The sequence below is a fragment of the Rhinoderma darwinii genome, chromosome 11, assembly GCF_050947455.1.
Source record: "Rhinoderma darwinii isolate aRhiDar2 chromosome 11, aRhiDar2.hap1, whole genome shotgun sequence".
Classification (NCBI taxonomy): domain Eukaryota; kingdom Metazoa; phylum Chordata; class Amphibia; order Anura; family Rhinodermatidae; genus Rhinoderma; species Rhinoderma darwinii.
This window is the reverse complement of record NC_134697.1, coordinates 14,437,961-14,453,106: the sequence shown is the minus strand read 5'-3', so window position 1 is coordinate 14,453,106 and position 15,146 is coordinate 14,437,961. Positions and strand designations below refer to the sequence as shown.

The 15,146-nt window shown below is 43.1% G+C and overlaps 1 protein-coding gene across 2 annotated transcripts in view; it reads left to right on the top strand.

Moving 5' to 3' along the window:
• Positions 1 to 6,473: 6,473 nt before the first annotated feature.
• LOC142664081 (prominin-1-A-like) overlaps positions 6,474 to 15,146 on the top strand; it is a 100,477-nt gene continuing 91,804 nt past the window's right edge. For both annotated transcript variants that reach the window (XM_075843013.1, XM_075843011.1), the window contains exon 1: positions 6,474 to 6,658. The gene's annotated coding sequence lies outside the window, so the exon portion shown is untranslated. The remainder of the gene's footprint in view (positions 6,659 to 15,146) is intronic.

The following is a 15,146-nucleotide window of genomic DNA, read 5'->3' as shown; positions in this document are numbered from 1 at the left end:
CCTATAAAAACCACATGCGATATTGTGTAATCCCGATTTTACGGGAGATTACAATGCAATTCACGCTTTTTATGAGAGATGTTAAAGTGTAGCTAAACGTTTGACAAACTTCTGACATGTTATAGTGACATGTCAGAAGTTTGGATTGGTGGGGGTCAGAGCACGGAGACCCCCACCAATCGCTAGAACGAAGCAGCTGAAGTCCATACACGATACGATTATTTCCGGAAAAAGCTGAACAGACGTGAAGCGGCTTGAGTTCAGGTGTTTCAACCATACACACCCATTTATAACAGGTACATACAATCAAGCACACAGCCATGCAATCTTCATAGACAAACATTGCTAGAAAAACAGGTCACACTGAAGAGCTCAGTGACTTTACATTTGGTACCGTCATTGGATGCCACTTTTGCCACAGGTCAATGTGTGAAATTTCTGATCTGCTAGATCTCCCCCAGTCACATGTAAGTGTTATTATTATCTGCCAGATCTTCCCTAGTCACCTGTAAGTGCTATTATTCTAAAGTGGAAGCGTCTAGGAGTAATAACCGCTCAGCCACGAATCAACAACTCACAGAGCCGTGCTGCTGAGTTCTGAAGTGTGTGATTCATAAAAATTGTCTGTGACCTGTTATATCACTCACTATAGAGATCCACAATGCCGGAAGTAACATCATCACCAGAACTGTGTGTCCGGAGCTTCATGAAATGGGTTTCCATGGTCGCTGCACGCAAGCCTGAGATCGTCATGCACAATGCCAAGTGGCAGCTGGTGGGGTGTAAAACATGTCACCACTGCACTCTGGAACAGTGGAAACGTGTTCTCACATTTTACTTTCTGGCAATGGCATCGAGAAATCTGGATTTAGTGGATTCCAGGAAAACTCTACCAGAATGCATAGTGCCTACTGTAACATTTGGTGGAGGAGGGATAATGGTCTGTTTTCAGGGTTTGTCCCATATTTCCAGTGAAGGCTAATGGTAATGCTACAGCATACAAAGACATTTGACACACATGGAGCTTCCAACTTTGTGGTAACAGTTTGGGGGAAGACCCTTTCTCGTTGACTGTACCCGGGTGCGTAACTAGAGTCTTATGGGTCGCAGGGCAAATTTTTGCGCCTAGCCCCCTCCTATCATTGCTTTTATGCTCGAGCCCCAGTGGCGTTAGGAGTCTGAGACAACAAAACTATAAGACCATTTTCTATCTGTGATAATATACCTCTAAATTCTATAGTGTATATATATATATATTACATAAAGTTACCACATAATTCACTATACAAGACACAAATATCATTATACTGTTACTGCACAAAACCCAGTATACCATGGCCAATATTACCAATGATGCCACTATACAAGGGATAAATAAAACTGCCACACCATGAGCTCATATTACCCCAATTAGTGACTGTATAATACCACCATATTGTTACTAAATTATACCTCCACACCATGACCACATATTACCACCCCATAGTGACTATAATACCACCACACTGTTACTAAATAATACCTACACACCATGAGCACATATTACCCCCAATTAGTGACTGTATAATACCACCATATTGTTACTAAATAATACCTCCACACCATGACCACATATTACCACCACATAGTGACTGAATAATATCTATACTGTTACTATATAAAAACCACTAAACAAAGACCAATATTACCACCATATAGTGGTAGGTACCAGTCCTACATAGGCACTCAGAACACCATATAAGTGAACACAATACATTAACATCCAGTGACTCACAGGAGACGTCTTCTCAGATTGGAGTCATTCGCTTTCCTCATAGGGCATGGCTAGACATATTCACATTACCTATATTAATGTCAGATCCAAGACCAGACCCCTAAATTAATGTCAGACCCCCTATATAAATATGAGACCCCAGACCGGACCCTACATTAATATCAGACAGCAGACCAAACCCTGTTAAAATATTTAGACCACATCAGACCCCTTTTTCAATTTCAGACAAAAAAATAATATTCAGACCCCAGACCAAACTATATACTTACCTTCCTCGCTCCCGGTTCTAGTTCAGTATCGGGTGCCGCTGCACTGGGTCCTGACACCCGGAGCAGAACAAGAGCCATGAGTGAGGAGGGTAAGTATATGGGACAGGATTTTATTTTTTGCTGTGCCCTATTTTTAGCCTCCCGGGTGGCTGTGTGATGGGTGCTAAAAATATGGTGATTCCCGGTAGAACAGGGAGAGTTGACACGTCTGTCCAACACCTTTGGGATGACTTAGAACACCGATTGCGAACCAGACGTTTTGGTCCAATATCAGTGCCTAAACGTGTGTTGCTACTTGCATGTGGTAGCTGTTGCTACCTTTTTCCTTTTTTGTTTGTTTTTCATTGTATTGTCTATATCTATATTTCCTGGAACACCTCAGTGCTATAGGAGCATATTATCCCCAGAGGCTGCACCATTATCAAGGTGAGTCGGTAATTATCGAGCCACGCACACAGGTGAAAGGTACCTATGGAAACTAAATAAATCTCATGGCGTGTTTACTTTAAGTTGCTGCTCCTTGTATCACGCTCCTAAGTAAACCTACGTGTTCAGTTGGTCTGTGTGTTTCTTGCACCATATACACCTTAAGGCCTTATTTACACGAGCGTATTTCACGTCCGTGATACGCGCGTGAAAATCACGCACGTCGCACGGACCTATGTAAGTCAATGGGGCCATACAGACATTCCGTGTTTTTCACGTAGCGTGTGTCCGCTGCGTGAAACTCACTGCATGTCCTATACTTGTGCATTTTTTTGCGCATCACGCACCCATTGAAGTCAATGGGTGCGTGAAATTCACGGACATCACACGGACGCACATCCGTGTGCTGTGCGTGATTCCCGCAACAGTTGCTCAAGAAATGAAGAGAAAAAGAAAACACCTCCTTCATTTCATTTTGCATACGTCAAAACCACGTCGTGTAAGGGTCTTAAAAAGCTTCATCTGAATGAGGCCTAAAGAGAGAATGCTGACCACAACAGCCAATGAGATTACAGCTGACATTTTTGGTCGTAAGGGTAAGTTCACACGTAGCGTAAATACTGCAGATTTTCCGCAACAGAAAATCCGCAGCATAATATAGTAGCGGCAAAGTGGATGAGATTTTAACAACTCTCATTCACACGATGCGTAAATGCTGAGCAGAAAAAGACGCTCAGAAATTGACCAGCGTTGCGTTTTTTTAAATCAGCAGCATGTCAATTGTATTTGCATAAACGCTGCATATTTGTTGCGAGTTGTCCCCATTGAATTCAATGGGGAGGTAAAACCCGAGACATATAGCAGAACTTGCGTTTCTTTGCGGCAGAAAAGCAGCGATTCCGTAAAAAAAAAAAAAACGCAACTCAGAAATAAAATTAAATCTTATTCTTACCCAGAGTTCTGTGTTTTTTCGTGCAGGCTGGCCTCCTGGGATGATTGTGGTTGGTTACAGCAGTCACATGGGATGAAACGTCATCCCAGTAGGCCCGGCTGCAGGACGATGAAGGGACGTGTCGCCATGGCTACGTCAGCATGAATCTTTTTTTTTCTTTTTAGGTGCAGTTTTCCACAACGGACATTCCGGTCGAAAAACTGCACCACTATTTACTTTTACGCAGCGTATCCGCCCTGTGTGAACATACCCTTAGGCCTTATTCACACGAACGTGTCCGTTTTGCACACGCAAAAAACGGCAGCAAAAAAAAATGAAGGAGGGGTATTTCTTTTTCTCATTATTTCTTTAGCAACTGTTGCGTGAATCACCGAGAACACACGAATGTGCGTTCGTGATTTTCACGCACCCATTGACTTTAATGGTTGCGTGATGCGCAAAAAACTCACTAGTATAGGACATGCAGTGAGTTTCACGTAGCGGACACACGCTACGTGAAAAACACTGAATGACCCCATTGAATTGCATAGGTCCGTGTGACGTCTGTTGTTTTAACGCGCGTAACACGGACATGAAATACGCTCGTGTGAATGAGGCCTAAAGCTTACAAAATGTAGATCGTGATCTAATTGTTTGCTTTGCTCCACCTTTTGTCTGCGTTAGTTTCCATAGCTTGAGGGTATGTTCACACGTAAAGTCAAAAACGGCTGAAAAGTACGGAGCTTTTTTCAGAGAAATCAGCCTTTGGCTATGTTCACAAGGAGTTTTTTCGACGCGGAAACAGTTTCGCAAAACTTGTCAAAAACGGCCCGAAAATGCCTCCCATTGACATCAATGGGAGGCAGAGAAAGCATATTTCGCTGCGTTTTATGCCCGCGGCGTTCAATGGCCGTGGGCGAAAAACGCCACGAAAATCGGGGTGCAGGGTGAGGAAAATCTGCCTCAAACTTCCAAACGGAATTTTAAGGCAGAATTTCCGCCTGCAAAAAACTTTGTGTGAACACCGCCTTTGATTTTCAGCCGTTTTTGAAGCTGAAAACATTTTTTGAGGCGTTTTTTGGAGCTGTTGTTCCATTGACACAATGAAAAACAGCTCCAAAAACGGCTCAAGAAGTAAAATGCTCCTTCTTTTTTACGGGGCGTTTTTTAAAATGGCGGCGTAAAAAAACGCCCTGTTTGAATGAAACGCCACTTTTCCCATTGAATGAAATGGGCAGATGTTTGTAGGCGTTCAGCTACCGTTGTTTTCAGGTGTATTTCAGGACGTTTACGCCCCGGAATACGCCTGAAAACACCGCATGTAAACATACTCTAAGGTTATGTTCACACGGCAGCGTCCAATACGCCTGAATTTACGGAGCTGTTTTCAGGCGAAAACCGCTCCTGAATTTCAGACGTAATTGTTCGTACTCGTGTTTTTCGCGGCGTCAATTACGGACGTAATTGGAGCTGTTTTTTAATGGAGTCAATGAAAAACGGCTCCAATTACATCTCAAGAAGTGACATGCACTTCTTTGACGCGGGCGTCTTTTTACGCGCCGTCTTTTGACAGCGGCGCGTTAAAAAAAAAGCCCGTGTGCACAGAACATCGTAAACCCCATTGATTTCAATGGGCAGATGTTTGACGGCGGTTTGGAGCCGTAATTTCGGACATAATTCAATGCGTAAAACGCCCAAATTACGTCCGTAAATAGGGCGTGTGAACATACCCTTAGGCTTAATTCCCATCATGTTTGCGTCCATTGCTGGAGTATATACAGTATATGCTGACATGCCCATAGCTTATGCCAAAATGGTGTAAATACAACTAAGGGCTTATTCAGACGAACGTGATATACGTCTGTGCAACGCGCGCGATTTTCACGCGCCTCGCACGGACCTATATTAGTCTATGGGGCTGCGCAGACAGTCTGTGATTTTTGCGCAGCGTGAGTCCGCTGCGTAAAACTCATGACATGTCCTATATTTGTGCGTTTTTCGCGCATCACGCACCCATTGAAGTCAATGGGTGCGTGAAAATCACGCGCACCACACGGAAGCACTTCCGTGTGACGCGCGTGATTCGCGCAACAGCAGTAAAAAGTATGAATGAAAACAGAAAAGCACCACGTGCTTTTCTGTTTACAAACATACAAACAGAGTGTCATAATGATGGCGGCTGCTCGAAAAGCACGCAGCCGCGCACCATATGATCATGACACGGAGCTGTTAAGTGCCTTTTGCGCACGCAAAATGCTGCGTTTTTTGAATGCGCAAAACGCACACGCTCGTGTGAATCCGGCCTCAGGCTCATTCTCCACAGTGATTTCATGTGTCAGGATTATCGCGCTTTGTGATCGCGGCAGGTTGTAGTGCGATATCATACATTATGGGCATTCATTTTAGTCTATGGGGGTCGTATAAAATGACATACTGTTGTATTTGCCTGGAGTTGCTAAAAATTCAACAATGGTACGGCAACATTAGGATAAGGCCCCACGGAGGAGCCGCCAGCCGCACCAACATCCTGTCTGGTGCAGCTGTCAAATTTCTTGTTAATGGCTGCGCATTGTTGCATGTAGCAAATCTCATCCACTTGCCGGAGAAGAAATGGAAATTGACCTGCGGTACAGATTCTCAAACTGCAGCATTTCAATCTATCTTGCAGAAATGCTGCAGAATTTCCCACAGTATTTGCACAACGTGTGCAGAAGCTCTAAGTATTCCGTAACATGATTTTTTCTGTGGGTCTTTCACGTTTTTTACTGTGATTTTTGCAACAAAACCAGCGTGGTTTGTATCAAATATTGATCGCAAAATAGTGATCAATATAAAGCTGTGTAAAAATTTCCTTATACAGATCAAGTACATGTAACATCTGGTCGCTGTATTATATTTCCCCCGCTAGGCCCAAAAGAAATCTAGAGCTTGCACAAAATGGAGCAGTTGCCCATAACAACCAATCAGATCCATGCTTTCATTTTGTAACCTCCACCAGAAAAATGTCAGCTGGGATGTGATTGGTTGCTATGGGTTACACCTTCATTTTATGCCTGCTCTGGTTGCCATACAGGATGTGCTGTATGTTCTTGAATTATCAGCCTGTTCTCGTTAGCAGTGGGATCATTAATGAACAACATGTGTGCGACCATCTCAGGGCAGCTGATTCTCACCTGAAACCCCTCACACCCGGCAGTCATGGAGGACATAGTGACACCCTGCTTATGCCTTTAAGTCATTTCTATAGTATTCACTGTGGTACGGAGATAGTTTCATGTATTTCGCCGTTTTCTGAGCTAACGCATGGTTGAGTACAATGTCTGCAAAAATGGCGCAGTTTGCTTGTTGTATAGACGTGCAAATACGAGACAGACGCTTTCTAAACATGGCGTCCGTGCTTGTACAATTTTCAGTGTTGTTTCATCGCTTCTTAGCTTACATTCACACGAGCGTGACAGATTTCCGCGCGTTGCGTTTTACGTTGTGATTTGTAAGTGGCGTGTGTTTTGCAGGCACTTTTTTTTTTTAATGTAGTTAATGTGTGAAACGCACCAATATAGGACATGCATTGAGTTTCACCCCACGGACACTTGCTGCGTGAAACCTCACGCGTTTGTGAATAGCCCCATTGAAATCAATGCACGGCACACGGACGAGAATCACGCTCGTCTGAATGAGCCCTTACGGTTTGTGGGGTCATCGTTTAGGGCTCATTCAGATGAGCGTGTTCCTTGTCCGTGTGCAGTGCGTGGAAATAACTCACAGCACGCCGACCTATGCAATTCAATGGGGCCATTCACACATATGCTGTTTTTCATACAGCGTGTGTCCGTTGCGTGGAGCTCACTGCATGTCCTATATTGGTGCCTTTTCACGGACAGCACCCGGATGCGTCAAATACATTGAAAAGCAGAGAAATACATAAAAAAATGAAGTGCTTGCACGGACATGAAAAACGCATGCTACACACAAAGCACACTGATGCCAATACGCAACGCACACTAACAAGAAATGGCGTTTTTTACGCATGCAAATCGTACACGCTCGTCTGAATGTAGCCTTAGGGCTTATTCAGGCGAACGTATAATACGTCCGTGCTACGCGTGTGATTTTCACGCGCGTAGCACGGATCTATGTTAGTCAATGGGGCCGTCCAGACTGTCCGTGATTTTCACACAGCGTATGTCCGCTGCGTAAAACTCACGACATGTTCTATATTTGCCCGTTTTTCACGCATAACGCACCCATTGAAGTCATGTGTGCGTGAAAACCGCGCACGGCACACGGACGTACTTCCGCGCTACAGTAGTCAAAACCATGAATGAAAACGGAATAGCACCACGCGCTTTTCTGTTTACAAACATACAGAGTGTCATAATGATGGCGGCTGCGCGAAAATCACGCAGCCGCGCATCATACACTGATGACACACGGAGCTTTTAAGGACATTTTGGTACAAGTTCTCTGTGTTGGAGCTCGTAGAAATCTAAAATGTCGCAAATATTCACAGGAGACTACCATGTACATGTAATGCGTCACGTTTAGTAATGGCGTAATTTGCACATAAGTAATTGGAGAGGGTAGTCGGTGAGAAATGCGTTTACTTTCTTTTTAACCCCTTAAGGACGCAGCCTAGTTTTGGCCTTAAGGCTCAGAGCCCATTTTTCAAATCTGACATATTTCACTTTATGTGGTAATAACGTCGGAATACTTAAACCTACCCAAGCGATTCTGAGATTGTTTTCTCGTGACACATTGGACTTCATGTTGGTGGTAAAATTTGGTCGATATATTCAGTATTTATTGGTGAAAAATTGCAAAATGTAGAGAAAATTGTGAAAAAATTGCATTTTTCAGATTTTAAATGCATCTGCTTGTAAAACAGACGGTTATACCACCCAAAATAGTTACTAGTTCACATTTCCCATATGTCTACTTTAGATCGGCATCGTTTTTTGAACATTCTTTTATTTTTCTTGGACGTTACAAGGCTTAGAACATAAACAGCAATTTCTCATATTTTTAAGAAAATTTCAAAAGCCTTTTTTTTAAGTTACCTCTTGAGTTCTGAAGTGGCTTTGTGGGGCCTATGTATTAGAAACCCTGATAAAACACCCCATTTTAAAAACTAGACCCCTCAAAGTATTCAAAACAGCAGTTAGAAAGTTTTTTAACCCTTCAGGCATTTCACAGGAATTAAAGCAAAGTGGAGGTGAAATTTGCAAATTTCATTTTTCTTGCTGAATTTCAATTTTATTCATTTTTTTTCTGTAACACAGAAGGTTTTACCAGAGAAACACTACTAAATATGTATTGTCAAGATTCTGCAGTTTTTAGAAATGTCCCACATGTGGCCCTACTGTGCTCGTGGACTAAAACACAAGCCCCAGAAGCAAAGAAGCACCCAGTGCATTTTGAGTCCTCTTTTTTATTAGAATATATTTTAGGCAGCATGCCAGGTTTGAAGAGGTGTTGAGGTGTCAAAACAGTAGGAATCCCCCAATAGTGACCCCATTTTGGAAACTACACCCCTCAAGGAATTCATTTAGGGTTGTTGTTACCATTTTGACCGCACAGTTTTTTCACAGCACGTATTTGAATTGGGCTCTGAAATTAAAAAAAATTCATTTTTTCCAATAAAATGTCATTTGTGATCAAAATTTCTTATTTTCACAGGGAACAAAATACCCCATTTTGTTGCCCAATTTGTCCTTAGTGTGGCAATACCCCATTTGTGGTGATAAACTGCCGTTTGGGCCCATGGGAGGGCTCAGAAGGAAAGGAGCGCTATAGGTTTGTTGGAGTCCAGATTTTGTTGGATTGGTTTTCGGGTGCCATGTCGCATTTGCAGAGCCTCAGAGGTATCAAAGCAATGGAAACCCACCAAAAGTGACCCCATTTTGGAAACGACACCCCTCAAGGAATTCATTTATGGTTGTTGTTAGCATTTTGACCACACAGTTTTTTCACAGCACCTATTTCAATTGGGCTGTGACATTAAAAAAAATGAAATTTTTTCCAATAAGATGTAATTTTTTACCAAAATTTCTTATTTTCACAGGGAACAAAATACTCAATTTTGTTGCCCAATTTCTCCTGAGTGCATCAATACCCCATTTGTGGCAATAAACTGCCGTTTGGGCCCATGGGAGGCCTCAGAAGGGAAGGAGTGCTGTGTGTTCTTTGGAGTACAGATTTTGCTGGTTTGGTTTTCGGGTGCCATGTCGCATTTGCAGAGCCCCAGAGGTATCAAAGCAATGGAAACCCACCAGAAGTGACCCCATTTTGGAAACTACACCCCTAAAGGAATTCATTTATGGGTAATGTGACCATTTAGACTCCATAGTTTCTTCACAGAACTTATTTGAATTGGGCTGGGAATTAAAAAAATATATATTTTTTCCAATAATATGTCATTTTAGCTCAAAAATTCTTATTTTCACAAGAAATAAAATACTCAATTTTGTTGCCCAATTTGTCCTGAGTGCGGCAATACCCCATTTGTGGTGATAAACTGCCGTTTGGGCCCATGGGAGGGCTCAGAAGGAAAGGAGCGCTGTGTGTTTGTTGGAGTACAGATTTTGCTGGATTGGTTTTCGGGTGCCATGTCGCATTTGCAGAGCACCAGAGGTGTCAAAGCAATAGAAACCAACCACAAATGACCCCATTTTGGAAACTACACCCCTCAAGGAATTCATTTATGGGTGTTGTGACCATTTTGACCCCATAGTTTTTTCACAGAACTTATTTGAATTGGGCTGGGAATGAAAACAAAATTATTTTTTTCAAATAATATGTAGTTTTGGCTGAAAATTTCTTATTTTCACAAGAAACAAAATACCCCATTCTGTTGCGCAATTTGTTCTGAGTGCCGCAATACCCCATTTGTTGTGATAAACTGCCGTTTGGGCCCATGGGAGGGCTCAGAAGGAAAGGACCACCATTTGGCCTACTGGGGATTTTCTAGTGCGAAGTCATGTATGCAGAAGCCCCTGAGGTACCAGTACAGTTGAAACCCGCAAGAAGTGACCCCGTTTTAAAAACTACACCCTTAAGGCATTCATCTAGAGGTGTAGTGAGCATTTTGACCGGAGACCTACACCCCATAAACTGTAATGTGGGTTCTCCCGGGTATGGCAATACCCTACATGTGGCTGTTATCAGCTGCCTGGGTACACAGCAGGGCTCAGAGGGGAAAGACGAGGGGGGATAAGCTGTGTGGAGTGCATCAGGGTAAGTAAAATTGGGGTAAATTATAAACCAAGGGATGTATGATAAATTTTAAAACACTTTCATACAGAGCTCTGGTTATTCGGGACACGTGTCACATTGATATATTGTGTCATCCATTATCGCCCTCTTATAGCAGACTTTGCACCTCTTTTGACTTTTTCCCTTCTTGCCAGTTTGGGGAACTTCTCCTGGAAAGTGTTGCCCTGGTACGATGCGTGTGGGCCCGCTTCCAGAAGTACTGGGTGCCCCCCCTTCTTGGTCCCTAAAGATTAGGTTCTTGATAATCACCTCTTGAAATTCCAGGAAAGTTCCCGTCTGGCCTGCACATCGACGTAGCACGTACGCATTGTACAATGCCATCTGTATGATGTGCCCGGCCAGCTTCTTATACCACACCGCATGGCGCTGTAGGGCTTCAGGGCTTGATCTTACAAGTCCATCCCTCCCATGTACCTATTGTAGTCCAGGATGCAGTCTGGTTTGGGGGTGGCCTTTCCTTCATATAGCCTAAATCTGTAGGTATACCCTGATGCACTCTCACAGCTTATACATCTTCACGCCATACCTTGCCCTCTTACCCGGCAGGTACTGGCGGAATTGAACCCTCCCTTTAAAATGTACCAGGGACTCCTCAATAGAAATACACTTCTCGGGGGTGTATGCTTGGGAAAACCGGGCACTGGAACGGTCTAATAGGGGTCTCCGTTTATACAAACGGTCAAAACTGGGGTCATCTCGGGGTGGGCACGGCTCATTATCAGTATAATGTAAGAAGCGAAGTATTGCCTCATTTATTTATTTTTTTAGGTTCCAGTTCAGTTCTGAAGTTGCTTTGAGGGTCCCATATATTAGAAACCCCTATCAAATACCCCATTTTAGAAACTAGACCCCTCAAAGTATTCACAACAGCATTTAGAAAGTTTATGAACCCTTTAGGTGTTTCACAAAAATTTAGAGCAAAGTAGAGGTGAAATTGACATTTTTTTTTTGTCAGAAAATCCTCTTTATACCATTTTTTTTTATAACACAAAAGGATTTATCAGTGAAACGCAACTTAATACGTATTGCCCAGATTCTGCAGTTTAGAGAAATATCCCACATGTGGCCCTCGGGCGGTAATGGACTGAAGCACCGGCCTCCGAAGCAAAGGAGGACCTAGTGGATTTTGAAGCCTCTTTTTTATTAGGCACCATGTCCGGTTTGAAGAGGTCTTGTGGTGCCAAAACATTGGGAACCCCCCAAAAGTGACCCCAATTTGGAAACTAGACCCCTTGAGGAATCCATTGTAGTTTTCTTGGGGTGCATGCAGCTTTTTGATCAGTTTTTATTCTATTTTTAGGTGGCGTGGTGACTAAAAAACAGCAATTGTACGATTGTTTTTTTTACTTTTTTTTTTTACAGCGTTCACCGTGCGCTATAAATGACATATTCACTTTATTCTGCGGGGCGATACGATTACGGCGATACCAGATGTTTATAGTTTTTTTTATGTCTTATGGCGTTTGCACAATAAAATACGTTTTGTAAATAATCATTCACTTTTTGTGTTACCTTATTCTAAGAGCCATAACGTTTTTATTTTTCAATCAATAAAGCCGTGCGAGGACTTTTTTTTTGCGTAACGAACTGTAGTTTCGATCAGGACCATTTTTAGGTACATGCGACTTTTTGATCTCTTTTTATTCAATTTTTTGGGAGGTGAAGTGACCAAAGAATTGTGATTGTGGTACGGTTTATTATTATTTTATTTTACGGCGTTCACCGTGCGGAATAAATAACAAAATAATTTTGTAGTTCAGGCCGTTACGGACGCGGCGATACCAATTATGTATATTTTATTTGTTTTTTATATATTTTTATTAATAATAAAGGACTGATAAGGAAAAAGGGGGATTTTTACTTTTAATACTTTTAAATCTTTTATTTTCTTATTTTTACACATCTTTTTTTAACTTTTTTTTTTAACTTTATTACTTTGTCCCACTAGGGGACTTGAGGGCAGGAGGCCCTGATCGCTATTCTAATACACTGCACTACATGCGTAGTGCAGTGTATTAGAACTGTCAGCTACTCACTGACAGCAAGCATAGTGGGTCCTGACGTTGTCAGGACCCACTAGGCTTCCGTCTATGGCATAGCCGGACGCCATTGTTTGGTGTCCGGTTGCCATAGTCACCATCGCCGGCCGCTATCGCGTAGCAGGCCGGCGATGGCAGCTTAACCCCTAAAAAGCCGCGATCTCTATAGAACACGGCTTTTAAGGGGTTAATCAGCGGGGACACAGCGATCGGTCCCCGCTATAGGAGCTGTGACAGCTGCTGAACAAGACAGCAGCGTCACAGCTCCTGTATGTGTCGGGAGGACGGCCGAAACGGCCGTTAGTCCCGAGACGTACTATTACGGCATGGAGCGCGAACGATACAGCTGCCATGACGTAATAGTACGTCAAGGAGCGGGAAGGGGTTAAAATACACGCTTATTATATCTTGTGCATTTCTAATTGTCTGATTGTGACACAGTCTGGGCCCCCCCGTGATCTAACCGCGCCCGCGCGTGTATAAAACAATACAAATCTATATTGCACATTTTATTAGTAGTTTAGAACACAAGTAACAAACATAAATAATGCAAATAATCTCCATATTTAACAACTGAGTATAACACAAAGCACTCATGTAAATAACTTATACTGACTGTATCGTGCTACGCTGCTTCTGTAACTGACATTCATTTCTATAGGAGTTACGGAGGCGGCGTAGCTCCGCGAGCTTTGCTGTTTTTGTAACTCCCGACCATTTAATCCGGAAGAAGCAGGAGCCGAAAAAGGCTGAACAGGGTTTATGGGGCCCCGTTCTAGAGATACTAACAAAAATGAAAGAGATCCTGGGTAGTTGGTGGGCGCAATACACAATACTAGCTAGTTGCCGTTAGGCAAAAAAGCCCTGTTTTCCAACTACCATAAAGATAGATAATAAATAAATAAAGTAAATTCTTTAATGTGCTATATATAGCAATATGACAGACCACATGAAAATTAATGGGCAGCTGTCTTGCATACGTTCACCCGGCAATCAAGCAGTGACAATTTTAATTTTCATGTGGTCTGTCATATTGCTATATATAGCACATTAAAGAATTTACTTTATTTATTTATTATCTATCTTTATGGTAGTTGGAAAACAGGGCTTTTTTGCCTAACGGCAACTAGCTAGTACCGTTCTAGAGATAAGCGCAGGTCTCAGAGGTGGCACCCGCATCTATCGGACATTTATGGCATAGTCTGTGGCATCCTATAACTGTCCACTGAGCTCCACTGCAAACATTTCCTACAGACCGGGCAGCAACCACTACCTCCTAGTTCTTATTTTCAGTCCGTCCCCTTCACGACGCCCAGCGCACACACTAAAAAAGAACCGGCAGGCTCAGGGGGTGGATCAAGAAGACCCCTAACACTGCTTGGCTAAGAGGCTCAGCCAACCAGTATTAGGCTTTCAGCAGCGGAGCTATCCCGGATCAATAACTGGTCAGAATATAGAGATGCTCTTGCTAGGTGCAGCTTGGTGCGGCACTCTCTATCTGGTGGTCTTGGTCACCTAGTGAGCGTCACTGTCAGATGTTGCACTGCATCTGACAATGATGCTGGTTACTAGGTGACAAAGACCACCAGACCGAGCAAGCATCGCCAGGCCCCTCCCCTCCTAATACGTTTTCTAAGTAATAGATCGATGCAGCAGACAGAGGGGGTCCCCTTCCCTCCCACCATGTGCACTTTCGGCAACTCGCAGATCGGGGCCCCGAATGTTATTGATGCCGATCTATGCGCACAGTGTTTAGGTCAGCTGAGTGGGCCCCTGTGCAGCTGGAACGGCTGCACTGGCTATATGTCCACCCCTGGGACTGTTTCTTTTTACGCCTCCTGTATGCAGTGTTCATACAGAGTTTTTTGCATTGATTTTGACTCAGAAACCACATCAGAATCAGTCCAAAAATATGGCTAATTCGACCCCCATTGATTACAATGGGGAGGGGGGGGGGGGTATAGGTGTTTTGTTTTTTTCCTGGGTGGCTTTTAGTGGCTCACGGAAAAAAAAAAGCTCCATTTCCTTTCTTGCCATGTTCTCCGCTACTGAACTCCCATTGAATCAATGGGAGGCAGGAAAAACCTTTTGGCGCTAGTTTCTGAGCGTTTTTCGCTGCGTTTTTGCCCGAGGTCCTTGCATTAGCTTCAATGGACGTGGGTAAAAAAAAAAAAAAAACGCTGTAAAAAAACCTAGGCAGGTCAAAATCTACTTCAAAATTCCTGAAGGAATTCTGAGGCAGTTTTTTTTACTTTATTATGTCCGCAAATATGAACACGACCACGAGTCAAATGACCTGAACTAACCAAGTTTCTTATGATGCTGTTGGTTCGGGTCATCAGACCCGTGTTTGAACCCGGATTTGCAGCCGTAACAGGATGGAATTAAATCACCAGGTAAGGCTCTGAAATCGTTCATTTTTAGCCACATTCCAT